The sequence below is a fragment of the Urocitellus parryii genome, chromosome Y (genome assembly GCF_045843805.1).
Source record: "Urocitellus parryii isolate mUroPar1 chromosome Y, mUroPar1.hap1, whole genome shotgun sequence".
Classification (NCBI taxonomy): Eukaryota; Metazoa; Chordata; class Mammalia; order Rodentia; family Sciuridae; genus Urocitellus; species Urocitellus parryii.
The window spans coordinates 20914681-20939841 of NC_135548.1; the positions used below are offsets into that span (position 1 = coordinate 20914681).

Here is a 25161-nt window from a genome sequence, read left to right on the forward strand (position 1 = left end):
AATTAAAGAGAGTATTTCTGCAAAAGCATTTGTCTCAAAAACTCATGGAAGTATAAGGATTCATCTTGAGGCACCTTGTAGCAGACAGATGTTGAGAATCTCATTACTAATTTACATGAAATACCTAATATGCTCCAGGAGAGGTGAAGTGTCAATTCTGATACCAAGGCCTTTTGAGCCATATTCCAAGACATACTCAATTCAACACTGACTCTCAAAATTCAGTTCAATGATTATGGGAGTCTCTTTTACAAAAGGAACATAGCTTCTTTCTTTTGGTTTGCCAGTGTCTAATAAATATTCAGATATAGTATCACTCTGTGAAGGTGGGCTAGTGACAAGATTTAATTAAAAAAAAAAAACAGGACAATAGAATCAGCACATTATAATGGCTAAAGTGTGGGTTCTAAACTCAGATTAAATTTAAGTAAAGTTCTAGTACAGTGGCTGATACATGTATGCAATAAATAAATTCTGATTTATTGATTGGTGCTCATATTTTTTCAGATGCTAGGAACTGCATTCCTTTCACCATTGACTATTAGATGTGATGAATTCACTGATTAATATGCAATGCTAAAGGGTGGATTACATATGGTTTAACCAAGAAGTAACAAAATCATCTCCAATGTTTTCCATCTCCCTTCATAGTAACGTAATAAGGATTGCAGTTCAGCCATTGCACTGAGAAGCAGGATTCCCTGTTTTGACATGGGGTGCCCCTCTTTGTGGTCATGGCTCTTCCTCAGCCTAGTAGTTAAGCACAAAATCATGTCTTTCTGTTTGCTCCTGTCCTTCTTCATGCTCACCAGGTACAAAGACAGGAGACTGGCCCAGCACAAGTCGGAAATAGAGTGTTTTACCCCCAAAGGAAGTATGGGGAATGGTGGGAGAGCAACAATGAGCAGGTAAGCAAAATTGTGAGTGGCCTGAGGTGGTGTGAAATAAATGTATGCAAGCTAGAGGAACAAGTGGATCCCTGGACTGTGTCTTGCTAACATCCCATAATGTGTGTCCAAACTGGGCCGCCATTGGGTTTCTGTGTTGTTTGATTGGCAAAACCAAGGCCATCCTAATGTAAAGGAATGGGAGCCTCTTGTCCCAGGTGCTGCTGTTTCTCAGGGGTTTGCGCTTTGCATGTCTGAAGCCTTAGCTAACAGTCAGTTCTCTCTAGGGTTTTAACTTATTGGTCAAATGGTTCTGGAGTTTGCAAAGTGGAAGAAATTGGAGGAAATTTACATTCCAGGACTATACCACTTAAGAAAACAAATGCAAAAGTATAGAACTGGTTTTGAGGGAAGGACTGCAATTAAAGGACCATGCCAGCCCCTGATCCTAAACAAGCCTGGAAATTAATCTATGTTGAATATAACAACATATCAGAGCCAAGGGCAAATACCATGCCAAACCAGTGGACTGTAGGGGCAAATGAGTTTTCTTGAAATGAAATCAGGAAAGCTAATCCTCCTCTAACTACTGTAGCTTTGCTGCTCCTTGACTTCCTTGTGTTGGTGGTAAACACTCCCTGTCGCTGCGCTGTGCATTGTTCCTTCATACCAGGCACTTCCAACTGTGTTGAACCCAGTGAACTGGGGTTTTTGGAACTGTAAGCATCAACTGAGCTGTGTTGCATGAAGTGAACGAACGTGCTTTTTTTTTTTTTTTTTTTTTTGCATGGGACTGGGTTTCAAGGAAAGGGCTCTGAAGACAAAGGCCATCGAGGTTGTCATTAAACAAACAGTTCCAGAATGCTAAAGGAGACTTAAATTGAGAAGTCACTCACTAGAAATCAAGCTTCCACTTCTAATTTGTTGTGGTATTTCCCAATCCAGCTGTGGTACAGAGGTATGGAGGGAAAATGTTGCAAATCAACCTGGATTAGAGAAAAGAAGAAGGCCAGGAAAGAGTGTGTACATGTGCTGTTTGCATGTGTTGAGAGCATCAAGCTGCATAACAAGAAAATATTTGAATCCTGTTCAAATTTTACCCCCAAACATGTGTTTGCTTCCTCAGTGGTGGGCTCCTTCCTTTTTTCAAAATAATAACTCATTTTCTCTAAGAAACTCTGCATTGCACAGCTGCTGTGGAACTATTCACAAGACAGTCTTGTGAAAATGGTTCTCAGAACAGTGCAATGTACATAATTTGAATGATCATTCATCACAGCCCTGGCTAAATTTAGCCAACTTTGTTCATGGCTTCCAGTGACAAAGTACTGAGAGAGTGTGTACCCTTGCAAGCACATATGTGTGCACATTGGTATACTATTGGCCTTCTGTAACAGTCCCTTTATACAGCTGTCTTAGAATGTCAAAATATCTGGAAGATGGGCCTCAATGGACCAGTTTGTGAGACTAACTGAGCAAGGACTCCCGTTAATTTAAGTATGACAAACTGACAGAAAAATCAGGCAGACAGCATTGATGTAAGGTGGACAAAGTGAAAGAGATTGCATCAAGTGAGAGCTCCAGGGCTCTGTGCAGAGTAACTTCTGATTTGAAGATTAAAACTAGAGTTTCTGAACCTAGCAAACCTGGCTGCCAATCAAATATACTGGAAAAAATCATGAGTGATATAATCTAGGCATCTGTCCTCAACAAGTTTCCTAGATCATTTCAATTTAGTCAGAGCAATAAGCTGATATTTCAAAACAACCCATTTATCTGGGAAACAACATGGGCTGTTTGTGGCAAGCATTAGGTCTTAATTATACCATGCAATGTTCTTAGGAGTGTTTAGTTAATGCTTAGAATGCTCACATCTGAACTTCCAGAGATTGGATTTGCTTAAGGTTGTCTTAACTGAGAATGGGGGTAGGGGTACAGAGAGAGTGGTATACAAAGTGAAAGGGACACCAGGTCAAACAGACCAAGCTTCTTTGACTCAGGTTCAGATCTATAAAGGTAGCCAATTCAATATATCTACTCCAGAAATGGTCCAATTTCTTCTCTAATAGCAAGACATCATTTAACTTTTGTTTCCTCACATTTTGGGGATATAGTCAAGGTAAAGGCAAGACTTATTACATTGATATATCCTGGTAGGAAAGAAGGGAATGGTGTGTACTATAGTAAAAAACATTTTGTTGAAGTAATGACTTTAATCCCACGAATAAGCAAAGCTAATTGGGAACAAATGATCCTTTCTTTCTAATTTCTCATGTCCTTAGCAATCAATAAAACCACATACACATACTACACACACACACACACAGAGAGAGAGAGAGAGAGAGAGAGAGAGAGAGAGAGAGAGAGAGAGAAATGAAGAGAAGTTCTTCAGTAATCTAAATCAACTTTCCCCTTAAAGAAGAGAGAGGGCCTGGAGACATAGAAACAGACCAAAATTCACAAGGCCTTTGCATCTTTATTTTTTCTAGCTTCATATTTATTCAGACAATACACATGCATTTGTTTACATATATACACACAATGACATTTAAACAAGAGAAATAAGTTTAAATTAAAGATTAAAAAAATATATGTCAAGGAGACAACTTTTATGAAAAAAAAGTGTATTACAGAGTTGCAGAAGTTAATCCTAATTTACTTACTCTGGAATTGAAGAGATGGAAAAAGAATAACTGTATGCATATGAGATGTTTATAGATACTTTTAGTATTATGTGACAGTTCTTTCTTATACATCCCCACACCTTTGCTAATTGCCTTTCCTGAACACCCAGTTGCAGGGAGGGACAAAGTGAACCTCAAGTAATCACAGAACACCTGGAGTGTTGCTCTGTATCTCATGGGCCTTAAGTTTACTATGATGAAACTGTGGAACAAACAGGACTCTGTGAATTCAGGTGTGGTGTAACTGTCCCAGAGTCAAGTTGGCTAGTACTAGTAAAACCTTCCTACAAGTCTTATACTGTATTTTATCTCTGTCCGGTTTCATAATTATAAAGTATTTTGTATTTTTGTCTCATAGTGCATAGTTGCCTGTATCTTCTCACTAACCTTGAGATTTTTCAGGCAAAAAAAATTTAATCTTGTTCACTTATGTTTTCTAAATTCAAAACTGCTCTGGGTCTATTTTTTCAGTCAATCAACCAGTCAATAAAAGAACAAGAACCTTTCTGTAGGTAGGCAGCAATGTTTTAAGGACCATGGTATATTCAGAGAAGGACATGATAATCTCCATCCTAAAGGTACTTACTTTCTTAATAAAGAAAAAAAAGTCTAATAGAGACTGTAGGAGAAATTGTTACATTAAGATGTTCAATCTGAGATGTGGATAATATAAGCTAGATTTGGAGAGGAGGGAAAAGGAGAAGTAACATGACACACAGTTACAAGATCACATTTCAAGAATTCCAAGAAGAAAATTTCACAAACTATACTAAGGAACACTAGACCAGGTGCAGGGTGGGTGGGAAGCAGGAAAGCCAGTAGGGATGACAATGGCAGAGCCCACACCACATGCTATCTGCCCTTAAGAGACTCTCAGTGAATGCTTACATAATAAGTCTTGAGAAATTAATTTTATTTTGTTTAACCTAGTTGATCCTGTAGCCATTTATTCAAGTCATCTGTTGTCATTCTTTTTTTTATATATCTTATAATAAATCCTTGAAATCTTAAAGCAATTTCCCAAAGAAATCTTTCACAAAATGGCAAAATCTCAGTCTAGCTGAAGTTTGGTGATTGCAATAGAAATCATTGACTTTACCAAGTGTCACAAACATAAACCAAGTCCCTAATTTCCTTTGCTTATTTTCCTAAAAGAATAACTAATTACTGAGAGTATATTGCATTCATGTGTTATTAAATTTGGCAATCATCTCTTCAGCCTATGAAAAGCACATGACCCTCTGTCTCAATCTCTGTTCAAGCATCTTATTGACTAACACTCTTTAAACTGAGAAACAGAAGAGCAGGTCAAAACCTTCTTGAGGCTGCTTCCCTCCACTGTCAAACATGTATTTGGCAAATATTTCACACACACAAACACATGTGCATACACACACAATTTTTGTAAATAACTCAGTAGATATATATATATATATATATATATATATATATATATATATATTTGTATTTGCTTTATTTGAAACAACAGGTTTATATCTTATGTTTTCCTGTTTTAAAAAAGAGCAAATATACTTTATTTGACACAATAGATTATATCTTCTGATTTCCTGTGAAGAGGAAGAAGAAAATCAAAATAATTTCTGATATAACAAGTGCCAAACCAAAAAGGGAGCACCCTGCCAAATAATCAGCAAGTTCAAACTTGTCTGCATTAAGAGAAGAATGTGTGAATTTTGAAGGATGCTTTCTACTTTTAGTCTCACCTCAAGATATAGATAATATCTTGCAGTTGGGTCTACTTATTCTCATAGTTGTATTCATATTAGGTGGGTAAACTAAAATGTAGGCAAAAGTTATTGAACAAAACGGAGTGCTCTAAAAATTTAAATTGATCATTTCATCTAATTCCATGTGGCATGAATCATTTTGAACTGATTCAACTCAAGTTTATTTATTTTTAAAACATTTATTCATCACTTATGCCTAAGTCAGCGTGTCTCATACTGGACATTCAAGGAGAGATGAAATAGGCTTTCTATACCTAACCTTTTTTTTACTGTTGTACTTCATATTCCTTGGATTCATTTTGGAGCACTGCTCTGTCATTTATTTTGACTTGAGTAACTTGGTTTAGTTCCATAACCTAAGTTTTCACATCTATAATGCAGGTTAGTTTTATAGGGCTGTGGTTTCCATGATACTGAGGTAGTAATGAACCCCACCAACCTCTGATTCTTGCTATCACACTGGAAAGATTTCATACATGTTGTTCAGAATAACAGGCATAAATTGATTAGAAGGGATAGGAAAGGGAGAAAGAGGACAGGCACAAGGAAGAGAGTAGGTTTTCTTAGAGAAGAGAGGAATAGTGTGGCTCTCCTGCCATGAAGTTTTATTGAGAGTCCCTGGGAAGTTTCCTGAGTTGCCCAGGTTCATCTCTTGACTTTTGACCAACAACAGGATAACATCAGACTTTCAAATCCCCACTGCCATCACAACTCTAGATCACTTTGACTCATGCTGACTTGTTCTAATTCGTACCTATTCTTAGGGATTTTGTAGTTAGGGGCAATTATCCTTATTTCCCTGAGTTCTGGGATCTCTTATCTGTGTCACAAAAGTCCCCCTCCCACACACACACTTCAGGATAACTTTTGTTCTTATCAGCATTTCAGATCTTCAGCTCTCCTACAGATAAAAGGTTGTTTGCAGAGCAATGTAACATATCCTGTGGACTTAAGCCAGGCAGTGCTGCAGGTAAATTACTTTTTAAAAGTGAAAACGTGAGGGTAAGCACAGTGGGCCTTTGACGTAGAATTATTCCCTTAACTTCATGTTCCCACCACTCACATTTGACTATGACCTATCAGTTAATGCCTGGCTATACCACACATTCAAGATGGTAGAATTAACTTCATTCACTGAAACTCCCTGCCCACCCGCTCTGCACCTGGCCCCACACTGAGTACAGAAGATACTCAAAGCTGCCATCTTTAGGATGCTCCAGATATGGTGCAGAGTTGATTTTTAAATACATAATTCAATTTGAAAAGTGGCATATCGGAAAGCTGTTGTGAATGTCAAATATGATAATATAGGTGAAAACACCTTGTGAGCAACAAAGTGTTATTCAAATGGGAGCTATTATTCTTTTGGGACCCTTCTTTGCCACCAGTTCATTTCCATCTTTTATGCAAGGTTTAAATGGAGCTGAATTCCTCCACATGGTTTTACTGGCTGCACAGGCCCACAGATATAAAACATCTGTATCTTGTTCTTTCTCACTAAATTGTAATCTGAGACTTTATAACGATGGCTGGAAAACTATCATTTCTGTTTTGGGAAAAACACAAATAAACTAAAACTCCTTCTAGTCTTAATTGGAACACTTTTACTAAACACTAGAACTCAAAATTTAGGATAAGGGGTAGCTTAGTTTTAAGCTTTGAGTTCAGATAACTGAATTATGAATTAAAGGAAAGAGCTTAATTTAGGAAAGAAAATGGTTTAATGACTCAACAAAATGTCCAAGCTTAACACCTGCTCCTGTGTCACATTCTTCTTTGTTAAAATGAGTTCTCTTTATGAGCACTCTTGGAGAAGGTAGCCCAGTACTCGTGCCATTAGGCACTTTAATAACCCACCCAGGATGGACATGTAACATTTCCAAAAGGCTATTAAACCAAAAATGAGTTACCACAGGGGTGAGTTATCCTCCTTGCACAACCATTTTATTGGGGATTAGAGATCTGGTAAGAAATATTTTCTGGGGCATTTTAAAAGTGTGCAGCCACTGCTGCTAAGAGAAAGATGAAAATCCATCTCATACGACTGAGGGAAGGGCTTCATGGGATTTGGCATACAGAATTAATGACTTTGTCATATTTTCAATGCATAATAAATTAAATGAATTTTGTTATTCTGTATTATTTTTATCCCCAGTATATAGACCTCATTAAGCCCCACTTTATTTGGAAATCTTTCCTTGAAACTTCTTTCCCCAGTGGCAAGTTTCTCTGGATTCCTCTAATATCAACAATAAAAACCCAATGGTCAAAAACAAATGTCTTTTCTTTCACAGAGTTTTCCTATTGGTTCATTCTTTCCATCCTCATTTTTGGCACACTCGTTAGCATCTTAACATTGTATCCCTATATTATCAGAACAACCTCTTTAATCTTCCCTAGATTGCACTATCTTGCCTAAGACAATTTTCCCTATTCCTCAATCTCCAAAGAAATAATTAACTTAAATATATATATAAATTTGGTCTTAACATTTTCCTGAAGGAGGATCAGGACTAGAGTTAGATGGGAAATAGCATCCATGGATGAAGCTGGTTGAATGTTTACAAAGATGATTACATTGTGCCTGAATCCTAATTGTCTGCTGAGCTAATGATCAAAAATATAAACATTAAATAACAGAATTTCAATGGCTGAGGAATAACAAAAAGAAGACATGGTTATTTCTTCATTTATTTATCAAGAATGTAGGTTTTATTCATATCTAATAGTCAGCCTACTTTTGTGGTCTAATATATTCAACCATGTATGAATTCCAGACACTGAGGAGAAACACAGGGTTATTATTAAGGGATTATTCAACTAGAGAAAGAGAGAAGAGGGAAGTAGATCTTTATAGATTAGGGGTAATATAATAGCAAGAATTTTTATAGAAGACAACATAGTCTAACCTGTACCTTCCAATACTTTAGCATCTACTATATCCCCATAGTCAAACTGGAACCATGGTTATCTTCTTGAACCTAGTGGATTTTCTCTCTTGAACATTCCTTGTGGATTTTTGTCACTGTCATTGCTATCTTTCATGGAGGGCAATGTCTATCACTCTCTTTGTACATCACCATCATCTATCAATTATTCAAAGCCTGGATGCATGTTCTCCCCTGTTGGAAGGTACCTTTCTTTGACCACTCATGCTAGAAATGGTTTTCCCCTCTTATGAAATTTTGACTCCCTCCTGATCTGTCCCCTGTTAGAGCCCAATGAACTGATTCCTTGTTAGCATGCTTCACTGCCATCCTTCAATTTCCCTGTTTTTAGCATTCTTCCACCTGTCCATCTGCTTCCTCCTTTCAATGTCATACGGAAAGGAGAAACAACCTCTCCGTCAAAATACTGTGAACACCTAATAATGTTAGCCTTCTGCACCTGTCTTCTCTCTGTAACTCCATCTTACCCTCCTTGGGAGCTGTCTCATACATCAGTAATTTTCATTCACAGTATTAAAAAGCATTGATGAATAAAAATCGTTTGCAAAGTTATCACATATTATTTGTTGTTAACATTAGTTTAAATGACAAAATTTTCAAAATAGTACAGATATAAAGTTATCCAAAAAACGTATTATTGGAATTCTAAAATGAGTCAGAGACAAAATGAGAGAATTAGAACCATCCATGGGAAAAGTGGTTTTTATTGCTTACAGCATGAAAGAGAAAAAAAAAGGCTGAGAACTGTCAAATAATATTAATCTATATGGTTGTAGGCTTCAAGTGCCTCCATCATTGAGACATCCAATCATTATTTCTGACAAACACTGTTACCTAATGAACTTGTGCTATTTGATTTAATGGCCACAAAAAGATGTAGAGCTTTCTTAAGCATATGAATAAGCATATGATTAAGAAGTCCAGAAACATCGGGCAAGAGAGACTATAAATAAAATTACTGGCTTACCTAGTTTAAACACATATCATCTTCAGATGTCATCTTAGGTTTTTCTTCTGTGGATTAAGGAGGTCTAACTTCAAAAAGAAAGTATGCACAGTGTAAATTGTAATTATAAATCAGGAGATGGCATTAGTCTCACTCTGCCATTTGTTAACTCTGTTTTGGGCAAATCACCCAATCTCACTGAGCTTTGGTTTTCTCATCCTTGAAAAGGTTGATAAAGATGTTGTTCCTACCTATCTTTTACAATCAGAGCATTCCCAAACATACTTTATAAAGCACTGTGTAAACACAAGGTGGGTTGCATGGATTCTTCTATCTGTATTAGATAATTAGTCCTTGGTTTCATTTCCTTTCACCTAAGTGTTTTTCTCTATGCAAACATTTCTAAGGCATACATCGCCATAGCCATTTAACTTGTTTCTGTCAGCAGATAGCTCTTTATATAGTGTAACTGAGGAAATTTATATAGATAATTCTGCTACTTTCTTACATATTATAGTGTGTTTTTCAGTATAATTTTCAAAATCAAGATGTCAGGTTTTATTTTATTTATTTTTATGTGGTGCTGAAGTTCAAACCCATTGCCTCACCTGTGCTAGGCAAGTGCTCTACCATTGAGCCACACAACCTCAGCCCCTAGATATCAGGTTTTGGGCAAAGGTTAGAAAGAAATTTGTTCACCTACTTTAAAATGTCTGAAAATAAACGCTATCAAATTCTTTAGTGTTCTTCAAAAATTGTATCACCATACTTTGTAATTCAAGTCAAATTATAAAGTAAAATATATGGATACAAAACTCTAAGAAAACTAACCAAAAAAATGGAATCACCACTGAAAAATTTCAGTTTATAATATTCTTAAATTATGAAGTTCTTTCATTCACTTAATATTTTCTGATGTCATTCTGCAGGCAGCAGTTGCTATGTTCTAACAACATTTCAAGTTTTTTATTTTTCAAATATTTTAATCTTAGAAAGCTCATAATCATACAACTCCCTCCTGAATACCCTTCAAATCAAAATACCCAAACAAGAGAGGCTCAGTAATGAAGACCATTTTTAATAAAAAATACTTGTTAAGTTTTGGTGGGTATGATTGATTACTCAGAGTTTTCTGATGCCCTGCAACTATTTAAGTTATGAGGGAATTTCATAACTTAGACCATGTAACAAAAAATAAAAGTGTTGTTTAGCGTTATCTTTTTAAAAAATTCAGTAACATAAAATAATTTTAATTGCTTATATACTGTTCATACAACCCTAAACATGTTCTGAGGAATAAACACTACACAGTTTATTCAATAATCATTTGAATAAAAAAATTATAAATTCCACAATTTTTTTTGATGGTCAACTTCTCTATTAATGTTTGCCTCTAATGATGTCATGTTGTGGCAAAAATTCTCTAATTTCTTCATATTTGGGCGATAAGCAGAGAAACCATTAAGCTAACATTTAGAGCCTGCTGGAAATTAATAAATCATTTAAGTGCCTATACTGAAGGAAAGAAGAAGTGGAAACTTCTCAAGGTAGAAGTTGTCATTTTTGCAGATCTGAAATGTAAACAAAAAAAAAAAACAAGAAAACAAAAAAGTTGATAAACAGTCAACATTATTAATACACTGCTTATTTTTTATTCAAAAGTAAGGAGCAAATTATCACAAAACAGAAGACATCACATTGCACAGTATTATTATGTCTGAGAAAGGGTTGGAAAACATTGGAAGCATTTTGGGGTTTCTTCCTATATGTAGCAAACCATTTTGTCTTGTCCCTCTCTCTTCCACTCCTCTTTCCTCCACTGATTTTCTAACAACCAATATATGTAGTGGAGAAAGGTAAAATCTCTGGAGAGGTAAAGAAAAGTTTCCTTTCTTTTGTTTTCCTCAAGCCACTAGAATAAACATGTAATCCTGCTGCTGAAAAAAATCCTAAATAATAAACTCAATATCTCATCTCCACTGAGTGGAAGATTTCACAATAATGAATAATTTCTTGAGCTTGCAGAACTGCTATATTTTATTGAGAAACCTCTTATGTATGTATGTATTAGATCCTCCAAAAAATCATGTGAGTTGGGCAATGGATATACATTTCTTCCATTTTAGCCATAAGGAATCTCAAAAGTGCTAAATGATTTGCCCAGCATTAATCAGGGTCAGCTCTTAGACCCACCATTTAGGTTGTATTTCCCTTCTACTATCCATATTGCTTCATTAAGCTTCAATACTGAGAAATTTCACTCACGTGTGCACGTGTGCGCACACACACACACACACACACACACACATAGCGATGAATGAAAAAAGTATTCATGATTTTCATTGTAGATATTAAGACCATATGTAATTGATGAAATATCTTTTATCTAGATACACTGAGTACTACTGATTTAAAGGAAGTGATATACAAAGTAAATAAATCCATAAGACAAAATTAATATTAAATCATTTTTGAAACTTCATTTCTAACAGAAAAAAATATGAAATTTTAAAAATGAAATGCATTTATCCATTCAATTATTGGCCCCAATATAGTTTTGAGTGTGTGCAGTGTTCTAGGCAACACACATATTGGGTTTTATGGACATAACAAACCTGTGCCTTTGTGATGCCCATCTGGCAGATGTGACACACATATGACCCAGAGTTATCAAATGCCTAAATGGCTATAGAAATGGAAGTCAGCCTAATCAGGGTCTCAGTTAAGGAGAGCTTTCTTCAAGAAAATTAAAGTGAAATGTGAAAGTAAATAAATATACTGTGTCTAAGCAAAAAAGAAAGTAGAAGAGAGAAGGGAGCACAATGAAAAAGCATTTCAAGAAGAGAATAACATGGAATTTAGTAGGAACAGATGGGACCATCAGAAACACAGCTGAGGGTAAGAAAAAGAGGATGAAAATCCAGGGATTCAAATATTTGTTAAAACTGGTTAAGTAAGGAGAAACAACGGGAAAGATTTTATAGCTTTACCATGTATTTTAATTTTCCCTTAATTCTTTCTCTTTTACTGGGGCTCAAAATGACATTGAATATATTGCTTTTATTTACTGACATGTTGTATTTACATTGAACACAAAAACTGAACATTCTTAGACACATTCTCCTTACTATATACCTGAGTTGTTTCACTGAATGCTCAAAATAACTTTTGCCAATTGAATCATTGTCTGCTTCTTGCTGAAGCTTAGAGATTATTCTTCCTCAAGCATCCAGGATGGCAGATGCAGAATTAGAATCCAGCATCTCTTGTCCACTACACTTTCCACAGCACCATACATGGCGCTGTTAGCTGAAAAATCCTATTCATCTATAAAAGTCTTAGTAAGATTTTGTTGTCATTGCATAAGATAAGAACTGACTTCATAAAACCTACATTTCACTAATAACGAGCTAACTAACACCATGAGTAGGTTTTTCTTTTTCTTATGAATTCTTGTTTGCTTTGGGGAAAAAATCTGTAATGTTCTACAGAATGAAATGAAATGCTCTGATTTGGATTCCATTTCTCTGATGTCTTCTATGTCTACTCAGATGCTCTTGTACTCTTTTTCCCTCAAGGCCATGGGCACCGTGTGCAAAGGCAGAACCAGAAAATTAGACGTAACTATTTTGTTCAAAACTTGTTAGTGAGGATGGTTCTTTTTTCACTTATTCACCAAAAAGTCTTTCAGTATACTGTTATAGTTTGAGGCATGACTATGTGTGAGTCCAAAGACTGTCACTGTTAACATCCAAAGTTATGTTCCATCATAGTAATCTAAATGCATTCAAGAGAGAATGAAAGAGAAAGACTTTTAAAAGTAGATGTTACAAAACTGCTCCGCTGAAAGCAAAAGCATCTCTAGGGTAAAGCCTGCTTAAATAAATCCAGTTATGCTTCTGGTTTCTAGCCTATGCTTTGTATTAAAAAAGGCCTCAGTGACCTGAAAGACTAATTGCTCTTCCCAAAATGGCTGTTTCTTACCTGCAGTTAGCAGAGAAAGGGAGCAGTTGGCAACCATCCTCTCGATCAAATCCCATGAATAATCTGGCCTATTTCTTCTGTGCCATGATGCAGAAGTTAGTGGACACCTGGGAGAAAGAAAAGTAATGCACTTAAAACTTAAAAGGTAGCAGGTCAGGTTAATACAAAATGAAAAAAACAAATCCTGAGACAATGTTAGAAAGGAAAGTCAACCATTTGGCAGTACCCTTTCAGCTACCATAGATGCATACCAACCTCCAAACCTGGAAATGATTTCATTCATCCTTTCCAGAAAAGTGGGTGGAGGTGGTGAGAAACATCTCATATTCCAGAATTCTGTAGGACATTAGGTTGTAATATATAGGGCAGATTAAATGAAATGAGATTTCACAGGAAGTAGTAGAAAAAGGAATACCACAAAGTAAAAAGGGACTGATGAAGAAGCAAGCAGTATAGGAAAGTCAAGAAGAATGTTGCTAAAAGGGCTATAGAGTTAGTGGTCTGTTTCCAAAGGAGCAAGTGTCTCAGGCAGAGTGGATCTGTCAGGTGCAATCAGGCAACCTTAAAGCAAGTGGGCTCCAAACAGGGTTTAGACCCCTGCTTGGCAATGGAGAGATTAGAGCCCAGAACAAAGGACAGCTTTCTGTCAGAGTTCCTCAGTGAAACACCAGCATCAGTCACCTTAGGGAAGGGGGCATAGAACACAGTTCTGATAAAAATCATAGATGCTTAAAACCCAATTCAGACAATCAGAATCCGGGGGGGGGGGGTATGGCTAATCTGGCAATTTTGACAAACACCCTAGGTGAGTCTTATGTATAATTAATACAATAAAACTACATTTTTCCACCATTCTTCTCAAACTGCCCCAGGCTATCTCTTGGTCACAAATCCTAAAATATAGATGTCTGCATTAAAGGTAACAGATCCCCTAGTCACAGAAATCTTGCATGTAATTCATGACATGGATTCACATCAAACTTTTTCCATGTGATGTCCCTGCAGGTCAGGGACATGATATTCCTGATGAAGAACAGTTTTTGAGGTCATTGTGTCAGGTTGGGGTGGTAAGGGTGCAGACTTTGAGAATGGGAACCAACTACACTTTCATCAGAATAACTTTCAAAGCCAAGGTTGGAGAACAAAAAGGACTATTTGGGAAAGAATAGAGGGAGAAAGGCCTTGTCAGATGACACTCATCAAGGTCAAAACTGGAAATCTCTATCATAGGTGCCATAGTGATGCATTTCATTCTTCCACGTGGAATTCAAGTTTTAAGCTTAAAAAGAATGTGAGAATTTATGTGAAGTAGAGAATTTCTAATTAATTATTTTCCAGCAAATAAGCCAACCTAAATAAAACCAAGTTCAAAATCTAAAGTTCAGATAGAAATACCTAGTTATAAATATAAAACTGCATTATAAAATTTGAATTTGAACCATACTACTTCCTGGTAAACCCTGATTCTCTCACTCCTCTTCTCCCCTCTTGAGACTGTGAGTTTATATTGTAGTTATAATGTTCCCTTCATCTAACTCTAGGAAAACCTTACCCTGTACCAGGCACTCCTGCACACAACTACAATATTACAAACCCTGGTTTCTGGATTTGCAGCATAAACAACTGTTGTACTCAAGGGTGGGCAGAGAATCCTGAAAAATGCTCCTGCAGCTTTCTATCCCATCTGACACATGTTCATGATAGTGATACAGCTAAAGGCCAGATAAAATAAAGCAGCCTTTAACCCAGAAGAAAACCAAAGACACTTCCAAAGGCCTCTTTCCATGATGTCCTTTTGATGTGTCATTTCTTGAAAGAATATGAAAACCCCTTCCTTCTCTGTCCCCACAATCACCCACTATTGGGGAAGCCACCTAGAAGACCCCTTCAGCCTCGCTGAGTCATCTCTTCTCTTTCTTTCAACAGCTCTAATGGAAAATCTGTCACGTGGGCCCAGAACGAGAAGAGTAGGGGACAGCACCTATGGCAGTGGCTGTCGGTCCACATCAACAATAAAGAGAACCCCAATCAAATGGCCGTCATCAAGCCCTTCCCCAAGAGCACGGAGAGCCACGGGCTGGGCACCAGCGCAGGCGGCGCAGGCCCAGGGGCGTCTGGGGGCTTGGGTGGTGCAAGTTGCGCTAGCGCTAGCCCTGCTGGGTCTGAGTCCCCAGACGCTGGTGCCAAGGCGCTGTACGACGTGGCAGAGGTGGAGGAGCAGTTCCCTGAGCCCGCGCGCCCATCAGCGTGCTGAGCCACCTAGAGGGCTCGGCCAGCCTCACGGAAGACGACGTGCCCGCGCTGCATTCGGAGCCCACAGCACGCTCCTCACAGGGCTCGCTCAGGGAGCAGATCAGCAGCGTGGTGACTCGCTTCACCGCCAATATCAGTGAGCTCAATTCCATGATGCTGTCCACCGCTGCTCCTGGCCCCGGAGTGGGCGCTCCTCTCTGCTCGTTCTACCTGATCCCCAAAGAGATCCAACTGCCCACGACCATGACCACGTTCGCCAAAATCCATCCTCTGCTAGCTATAGAGGTCACTGGTGGCACACAGCCCGCAGCCGGAGCCTCACCGGCAGGGGGCGCTACTCCAGAGACCCTGGCAGCGGTTCCTGAGGCGGCGGCAGGCAAGCCAGACCTGGAGGAGCTGGTGGCTCTCACCCCGCCATCCCCTTTCAGAGACTCAGTGGACTCTGGGAGTACGACCCCCAACTCACCAGTGTCTGAATCGGCCCTCTGTATACCATTGTCTCCCAAATATGACACTCTTATCATAAGAGATTACACTCAGAGTTCCTCCTCCTTGTGAACGTCACTGGAAACCATGCTGGGATCCGCATGCAGAGCAGAGAGCTGCTTGTTCACACGGAGGGACGCAGTGACACGCGTTCTCATCCGGTTAGGACCTGAGGTAGAAGATGCAGATTTCAGCCTTGATGGAAACACGAGATTATAGTGCTATTTCACAACAACCGAAGAAGACACCAACTACAAATTTTTTGGCAGATTTTCTTCTAGTGGCCTTAGAAAACATGGGCTTTTAAGAAACATTGTTTATATTTTTGAGGACTGACAAGGAGTCTGTTAAAACAGTTACATTCCAAGTGCTTTGCTCTAGGGAAAGCAGAGAGAGTGAAAAAGCATAATGGAAGGTGAAAGCGTAGTTAATAAGCAACTGTAAAAAGTTTTATTTGTTTACTTTAATTCTTTCCCCAGAAGAGTCTTTGATTCACCAAATATGAATGTACATTTTCTCACAAACTCTTACATCTGGGACCAAAACGTCAACCTTTCTGGTTACTTTTTATTTATTTATTTATTTTCCTTCCTTTAAAGACCTTGGAAAGCAGTACCTTGGGCCCAGTACTTAGAGGTGGGGGTTGTTGTGAGTATGTCCCATGCATAACACACAACTGGATAGTGAGTGCTGCGCTAATGCACCTAGAGCTTCTACCTGAGATTTTCCTCTCCAATTTGGTTGTAAAATACTCTTCCAAAAGTCTGCATCTGGAATTCCACTTAGTTATTTCAGATTCACCTCCATTAACCAAGAAAAACCAGTGGAAGATTCCTTGACTATTTCACCATGTTGCCAATCAATACTGGAGTAGCAAAAAAATGATAATAATATTTTCTGGAATACCATTTTGTAATTCCCTCATTGGGGTGCATTGTGTAGCTGGAATTTCTCTTTATAATAATAATTCTTGAGCTCCAGCCTGGCGATCAGTTTCATGATACACAGCCACTCCTGTTCCGTTAGTGTTGCCAGCTAAAATATTAAAATATGCATTTGGACTTCTTCATTCCTTTCTTTTGAGAACCTGATGCACAAGAGCTCCTCTGTTCTTTTTGAGTCCCACCACTGGAAGAGTGGTCCCTATACCTAACGAAGACATTGTCATTATCGGAGGGACTATTGTTGAAAAATTAATATAATATTAATACACTGAAAATTTTAAACTGTGTCAAGTAGGCTTAGCAAAGATTTTGCTGTGCCCATGAGCAGTGATTTTATCTTTTCCTGGCTGCTTACACAGGGCAGCTATGAACTATGACAAGCGTAGATTTTTCAAAGCAATACAGAATACTGAAACAGAGGAACCTTAATGAATATTAACAAGTCTTTCTTAGCCATTCCAAAAAGAAAAATAAAAAAAGGCAAAGCAACTATTAATATTTTCGTTTTAAAAATAAATATTACTATGATTTTGTGCACTTCATACTCTCACTTTTTGAATACTGCAGAAAAGAGATTTAGAGTTATAATTAAAATATGTGCTTTGATAGGATCATATAAGGTAAAAATCATAGCTCAAGACCTTAATTCACTGTCATCTCTTTATTCATCCCATTGCAGCTATCCTCAGGTACCAAATGTTTTGATTTCTAAATAAAGATAGTAATAAAAGGAGGAGGTGTCCTATAAATTTAAAGTTCAGTTGACCTAGCCTTATACTAAAGATAGCCTTATGAAAAAGATTTGCTGTGAGGCAGAAGTCTATTTTTGGTAGAGAGAAAAATAAATAGAATTTTTCCTTTTAGCTAAATATCCTTATTTTCTGATAAGCTCTTACTTGAAATTTGAAGTCAGTTCTCCCAATATAAAACATTTAAAGCTAATGTTAATTTTCTAAAATATTCTTAACAGTAATCAAACCTCCTATGCCAGATTTGAAAATAACATCATCAGAGCACCCTGATCCCAAATATGAGTGAGACTCTTGAAACAGAAATGAAATCCTGTTTCATTCATGAAGCTAATTCTCCTAATTTCATTGAAAGAAAATGTCTGCCTCCACCTGAAAAACTAATGTAAATATTTGGAAATATTAACACTCCTGGATCCCCATCAGAAAGGTGACACTCATCTGGGGATTACTGTCTTGATTTCCTAGGTATATTTCTAAATATGCTCTATTCTCTAAGCTTTACAATTTGTGTTATTAAATCCTTACATTGATTTCTATTTTATTCTCAAGTACAATAAGTTTCACTCTACTGACCAAAAAAAAAAAAACATTTTAATTATTTAAGTTGAGTATTTTTCCATATGCTCATTGACTATTTGGATATTCTCATGGTCTTTTGCTCGATTTTTATTTTTCCTAGGTTGAAAGTCTTATTCATTTGTGGGAGTTTTTTTGCATTGTTTTGTATTCTGGATGAGTCCTTGGTCAGACTTGTGTTGCAGATGTCTTCTCAGTACGTTTTCATTCTTGATGTTTTCACTGAGAAGTTATTAATTTTAATATAGTAGGTTCTATTAATTATTTCCTTTATGGTAAGTGCTTTTTGTTTGTAGTCTTTGCTTACTCCAAAGCCACCAAGGTGTACTCTGTTCCTTCTACAATTTTAACTTTGATAATTAGATCTGAAAGCCTTCTGAAGTTGATTTTTGTATTTCATGTGAGGTAGGGTTCAAAATTCATATGAATGTCCAATTGACCCAGCACCATTCCTTAAAAAAAAGTATTATTTTCTCCAAGCACTACAGTGTCACTTTGTCATCAATCAGGTGATTGTGTCAAATCCATTCCTGGTTTCTCTCTTGTTTTCTGTTGGTTAAGTTGTCTTACATACTTTTTAATTTTTTTTTCTTTTTTGTATATAGCCTTTTACTAGGAATTGATATATGGTGGTATGATACCTAGTTTTGGTCTTCTTTATAATCTCTTTTTAAGAATAATGAATTAATATGTGTGAATACAAAATGATAAACCAGTCAATTTTAAACCAGATAAATAGGGGAGTAGTAAAAAGAGAAAGCAGGCAAATCAATGAGTTAGACCCCCTGAGAAGATAGTAGGAAATAGTTTAAGCAGTGAGAGTTGGATGCCCTCACAAGTGGATTTAGGAGTTTGACAGTTCTGAATGATGCTAAGTTTTGCCAAAGGGGTGTGATGGTAGATGACTGAGTTGAGGTATGGGAGGTTGTTGAAGGTAAGCCAGGCAACTGAGAGACTGAGTATGCATATACTGATGTTTATATTTTCTAACTTAGCATCTACCTCAAAACAGCTAGAAAAGAAAGAATTATTATATTCATTTTACAGTTGAGAAGGTGGGTTCAGGGATATTAATGACTTCTTTAAGGCCCCAGGAGAATTAGCAGTTGAATTGGATTTAACTTAGGCCTTCTGTCCAGGAATGCATGCTCTGTTCATATAGCTTAGCTAACAAGACCTGGGAGTTAAAATTTTGGCTACAGAAGTCTTATTATTGAAAGGCAAAATTATTGCACGCAAATATACAAATTTTTAGTTATGCATAGGTAAGATGTTGATACGATATATGCAGGAAATACTCCAGAAATGCTGAAAATACTTATTCCTGGGTTGTTGTGATTGTGACTCTGGGTGACTTTTCCTGTTTGTTTTACTTTTCTGTATTTTCCAAATTTCCTATAATGGACGTATATTTTGTGGATTTTAAAAAAATATTATTTGACTAAATGATATACATGGAAAATTCAGAACATAAAAATAGATAGCAATATACAGTACTTTTACAAAAATAAAAGAATGGAGATGTTTAAATATTTTATTTTTTTCTTTTTCTGTTTAGAAATGCACTTGGTGATGGAAAGAGAGCCATTATTCTGAAGAGCACTTGGCCAAAGTTAGATTTCTTTTGTATTTTTACATTGAGCCAGTAATACTATATATTTTTGTGAAAATTAATATATGGGATGAGTATTTATATGTAAAAGTGCTGGATGAAATTATCAAGAATAGGAAAGGGGATGCTTCAGTTCCACTACCACTAGGGGGATTTGGCAGTAGCTGTGAGAGGCTGAGAATGTGTGTGCCAGCATGAGGTGTCCTGGAGAGCATAGAGGGACTGTAGCAATTGAGAGGTAATATCTGCAAGTGATAGGTGTGCCTAAATGTGACAAATGAAACTTTAAAACTTTTAAGGAACTATAGGAAAGCATTTATCCTTTCTTTTTTTGGTGCCAGGAATGGAACCCAGGGCCTTCCTCATGCTAGTATATGCTCTACCACTGAGCTGCACCCCAGCCTTTGGATTTCTTAAGTAACACAGAATGTATAAATCAGCGTGAAATAAACCACATTGATATAATTTTCTACATCATACTTAAAAACTTATATGCATAAAAGATATGAATGAAATAAGCAGGAGGAGATCATTTGTTCATCAATAATTTATATAACTAATGGGATTTATATATAATTGATATGATTGTATTGCGAATATGCAGAGAACTCCTAGAATAAATAAAAACCCAGTAGAAAAAGGGGCAGTGAAACAAATAATTTCATACAAGAAACCCTGATTGGCTTGTAGAAATAAGAAACTTGAAAATCTGTTTACTAGTAATTAGACTTGTGGGGGACTGGTACCAAGATAGAAAAATGAAACCAACAGAGAAAAATAGAGGGCCTCTAAGAGAAAGACCCACCTATAGATGAGTAAATAAAGCAATGCAATAGTGTTGGGATCCTTCACATTGCAAAAATTAAAGAGACTGAGGGTCCAGAGTATTGATACTGAGTGTGTAGTAACAGGAACCCTCTATAAACTGATGGAGGTGTGAATTGTTTATAACCAACTTGGAGAGCACCCTGATGTGCATACCTCATAATTACTTGATTTTACACTAACAAGTACTCCTTTTCACATGTGTCAAACTAGAAAATTTCTTACATAATATATAGTGTCAGTCATTGTGGCCTGTTTTAATTGCATCAAGTCTCAAATACTTAAATGTCCATTGATAAAGCAGTGGATGAGTTGGTATTTTTACTTGATCAAAATTATTACTCTGATCTGTTTAATCTGTTCCCATCTTGAACACCCTTCATTCTTCAAACCTCATTCCTGCTACTCTCTCTGAATTGGCTCCTGGGCTCCTCACTGTTGCTCCCATCAGGCCAGGCCCATTTCATTCTATTTTTGCTCTTTCCTCTGCCTCAGACACTTTCCCCCTAGAACATAGCTAGCTACCTTATTTCCTTTCATTCTTTATAGAACATCCTTTTCTCAATGAAACCTTCCCTGGCCATCTTATTAAAATGCAAACCCTGCTTCTTTGAGACATTTCCTATCTTCTTTCCCTTTTTTCCTCTTAGCATTTGGCATATTATTGAAAATATTGTTACACTATTCAATATTGTTAATTATTTATTTATATTGTTTATTGTGACTTCCAGTATAATGTGGGCTTTACATGGAAAGGCTTTTTCGTCTGTTTGGTTTGCTATTAAATCTGGACTGTCTGACAAGTTCCCTGGTTCATAGCAGGCACTCAGGAGTAGTATTTGTTGACTTAGTAAATGAGTAGTTGAATATTAGATTGTAGTTGACTGGCATATCAATATTTATGGATTTGAAAAACAACATGAAATGAAAAAATAAATAAAAGCCCAATACCCATGATAGTGTTTGCATTTGGACAGTCAGGGAGGGAAAGGAGATTGAAGAGATTCCAAAGCAGCCATATTGATATCATTGCCTTTCTCTTATTAAAAGAGAATTTGGCCAGGCACAGTGGTGCACGCCTGTAATCCCAGCAGCTCAGGAGGCTGAGATAGGAGGATCGTGAGTTCTAAGCCAACCTCAGCAAAAGTGAGGTGCTAGGCAACTCAGTGAGACCCTGTTTCTAAATAAAATACAAAATAGGGCTGGGATGTGGCTCAGTGATTGAGTGTCCCTGAGTTCACTCCCCAGTACCAACAACAACAACAAAAAGAGAATCTGAGCAAATATAACAAAATGTTAAAATGTTATAAATGTTATAAAAACAAAATTCTGGGTGTTTATTACATTAGTCTCTGTATTTTTCCAATTTGTAAAAATATTCAAAAAGTTTTTCAAAGTAAAGATTCAAATAAGACACACAAAGGCACATGTCTTTCATACTGTATTCCTGATTTTACATAATTAAAAAAAATTACAGTGAGTAGGGCCTTAGAGAATTACTCTCATTCATACTTCCATTACTGCTTTGCAGATAGACTTCATTAAATTCTTTGCAGGACTTAATTTTATTTTAAGTTTAGTGTTGTTAAAATTATATTTTTTCTTTATATTGTAATTTGCTATGATAAAAAAAGAGAAAGTACAGAAGGTTGTGAAGTAAAAGGGAAGACTCAGCCTGGGAACCTTTTAAAGATGTTCTTACCCTCCCCTAAAGTTACAATTTAGGCAGCCTAGGAGTGTATCTAGTGGTCTGGAGATGGTGAAGTTTTCCAGGTGGACTTCTACATCTATGTTTTTGAGTAATTTTTTAAATGTCTAATTTTATGTATCAAGAAATTGAGTTCAACAGATGTGAAGTGACTTTTCAAGGTGTCATTGCAAGTGAAGGATGAAACTGGATGGCACTTGCATTAGAGGGTGATAAATTTGTTGGTATTTCCATTATGAGTCATTCTTTTGCTTGAAACAGTATCTTTGCTGATGACTACACCTTGCATTTTGTGGGTACTCTATAAATATTTGTAGAACAAATGAATTGATAATGTTCTGAATACTGAAACCCAGTCTATGATACTGGTTTTCCAGAGATACCTCTTGCAAATTTTAATCTATTATCAAATTCAGGGAAGAATATTAAGGCTTTCTGAATTATTTTGAAGACTTTCATAGAGTGTTCCTGGTTTGGTTTCTCAGACAAAATATTTACTAATTTTTAAGTTGGGATGTTTTATGATATGTCATATGGTTGCAAAAAATTTGCATAGATTAAAAACATACAACCACTAGTTAAGTATTCACAAAATTCGGTAACTATATATGTAAGCTATTTTTCCTTTTTATTTTACCAGATAGAAATATTCATTGAAGGATATTTTTACTTCAGAAGCTAAAATAGAGCATGCATCTAGGCATGGTGGCACACACTTATGATCTCAGAGACTCAGGAGGCTGAAGCAGGAGTTGCCAGCCTCAGCAACTTAGTGTGAGCCCCTGAGCAAATTGGCAAGACTGAATCTCAAAATTAAAAATAAAAAGGGCTGGGAATGTGGTTCAGTAGTTAAACCCCTCTGAGGCCTCTAGTGCCAAAAAAAAAAAAAAAAAAAAAAAGGAGAGTGTGCAAGGTGCGTTCTTTACTTTTCTAAGAATGTTTTGTTTGAGAATTATGAGCCCAAGTCTGTGGGGTCACAGCTCTAAGATATAAGCCTGTAGAGGCAGATACTTTCCATTTCTGCATGAGGATGGGCCATTTTTGGTTCCTTTGGTTCAGATAGGGGAGACTACTAGAGGGTCACCTGTCTCTAGACTTACTTTCAGGCTTGAGAGAGGATAAGTCATTGTGCTTTAAAAAATGAGAAATTTTATGGTATAGTCAATAGAGATATGTTAATGTTTCTGTGCGTATTGTGTTTTGCTGTAGTTTACAAGATACAAAATAATAGACTCACTAAAGTCCTCAAGAGACGGAGTTCTGAAGGGTATGTTAGATTCTTGTTTGTGAACGATAGAAACCTGACTCAGGTCCTTGGTGTAGGCAGTAGAGAGAATCTGTAGGCTGTTGTACCTGAGAAATCTAGGTGTTGGCTTCAGTGGTGGCTGGGCAAGAGCTGTTTCTCAGCTATGTTTCCCTGTTTTGTCAGTTTCATATTTCGTTCTTTTTTCTCTTTTCTGTTTGATTTTACAAAGTTTTTTTTTTTTCTGTATCTTCAAGTTTGTGGATATTTTCATCTATAATGCTTCATTTGCCTTTCTTAACATTCAGGTATTTTTCATCTTAAATACTTTAATTTTTATCTCTAGAAATTAAATTTTGGTCTTATATTTCATGTCTCTACTTGCTTCTACAACGAATGGAATGTGATTATAGCAACTGTTGTAATATCCTGAATTCCATCATCTGTGTCATTTATGGGCTTCCAGTTGATTGATTTTTCTCACTATAGAACACATTTCCTTTCTTTGCATACCTGGTCATTTTTTACTGAAATTCAACATTGTGAATGTTACTTTGTTTAGTGCTGCATATCTTTGGTTTTCTCTGATTACCTTTGAGCTTTGTTTTGGAATACAGTGAAATAACATACAAGTAGGTTAGTTTTTAATAATCTTGTTTTAAGCTCTATTATGTGGGGCCATAGTGTCATTAACCTAAGGCTAACTTTTTCCTTCACTACTGAGACAAAACTTTCTGAGGACTTAATGCTCCCTGAATTCTGACATTTTCCACTCAGGTTTGTGGGTGTAGCAGTACTGTATGAGTCCGACTCTTGTACTGTTAGCCTTTCTGATAGCTCTTTCCCTGATAGAGAGCTCTTCCCACAGACATGTGCTGACAGTGCTCAGCTGAAGACCCATTGAGGACTCCTTGAAGTTCTCTTGGCAGCTCTCCCCTCTATGGTCCTTGCTTCATGAACTCAAGCTTGCCTTAATCCTGCCTCCCACCTCTCTCTCCTTAGCTGAGAGAGACTGCCAGTCTTTGAGTAGTGACTTTTTCCTGGGCTGAGGGTTTGTCTCAGTAAGATGGAGCAGTCTTAAGTCTCACTTTGTGTGTTTCTCTTCTCTCAAGGATCACTCAAGTTTTCTTGCCCAGTGTCCAGTGTTTTATAAGCCAGGGAATCATATCTTTTTTTTTTTAATTCATTTTATGCAGGATGGTAAATCTGGTCTCTGTTACTTCATCTTGGCCAGAAGAGGAAGTTTGAGCATAGGTTCTTGTGGCTTTATTTAAAAAAAGACTTTTACTTACATGATTTTATTCTCTTTTATGGCTGAGTAAAATTCTGTTGTGTATATATGCCACATTTTTGTTATCCATTCATCCACTGAAGGGCATCTAGGTTGGCTCCACAGTTTAGCTATTGTGAATTGTGCTGCTATAATGCTAAGTGAAGTTAGCCAATCCCCAAAAAAACTAATGCTGAATGTTTTCTCTGATATAAGAAGGCTGACTCATAGTGGGGTAGGGAAGGGGAGCATGGGAGGAATAGATGAATTCTAGATACAACAGAGGGGTGGGAGG

General features: G+C 36.9%; 1 pseudogene; it reads left to right on the top strand.

Annotated features, from left to right (window-relative positions):
* Positions 1 to 771: 771 nt before the first annotated feature.
* Positions 772 to 16008, top strand: LOC144250967 (metabotropic glutamate receptor 5-like; annotated as a pseudogene).
* Positions 16009 to 25161: the final 9153 nt, after the last annotated feature.